Genomic DNA, 601 nt, shown 5'->3' on the forward strand with positions numbered 1-601 from the left:
ATAGGCATGAGCCATCGCACCTGCCCTTTTTTTTTTTTTTTTTTTGAGACAAGGTCTGGCTCTGTTGCCCAGGCTGGAGTGCAGTGGTGCTATCACGGCTCACCAGAGCCTCAACTCCTGGGCCCAAGCAATCATCTCACCTCAGCCTCCCAAGGAGCTGGGACCTCAGGCACGCACCATTATTCTGGCTAATTTTTCTATTTTTTGGAGAGACAGGGGCTCACCATGTTGCCCAGGTTGGTCTTGAACTCCTGGGCTCAAGCCATCTGCCTGCCTTGGCCTCCCAAAGTGCTAGGATTATATGTGAGAGCCATCGTGTGTGTAGCTGGTTTAGGTTTATTAGTGAGAAATCAAATTCATTTTTGACCATTCTTTCATTTTTAGCAATAGAAATATTTAAAACTATATATTTTTCTTTAGTCACTGATTTTTTTTTACAGACTTTAATATGTATTGTTTTCATTGTTATTCCTTAGAAATTATTCAAGCTCAATTTTAATTCTATTTTCCATTTCATCTAACAGTTGTTTAGTAGGGCACTTTATTTATTCAGTTGTTTTTTTTTTTTTTTTTTGAGATGGAGTCTCCCTCCGTTGCCCAG

This window comes from Mandrillus leucophaeus, unplaced genomic scaffold (assembly GCF_000951045.1).
Source record: "Mandrillus leucophaeus isolate KB7577 unplaced genomic scaffold, Mleu.le_1.0 Scaffold192, whole genome shotgun sequence".
Lineage (NCBI taxonomy): Eukaryota > Metazoa > Chordata > Mammalia > Primates > Cercopithecidae > Mandrillus > Mandrillus leucophaeus.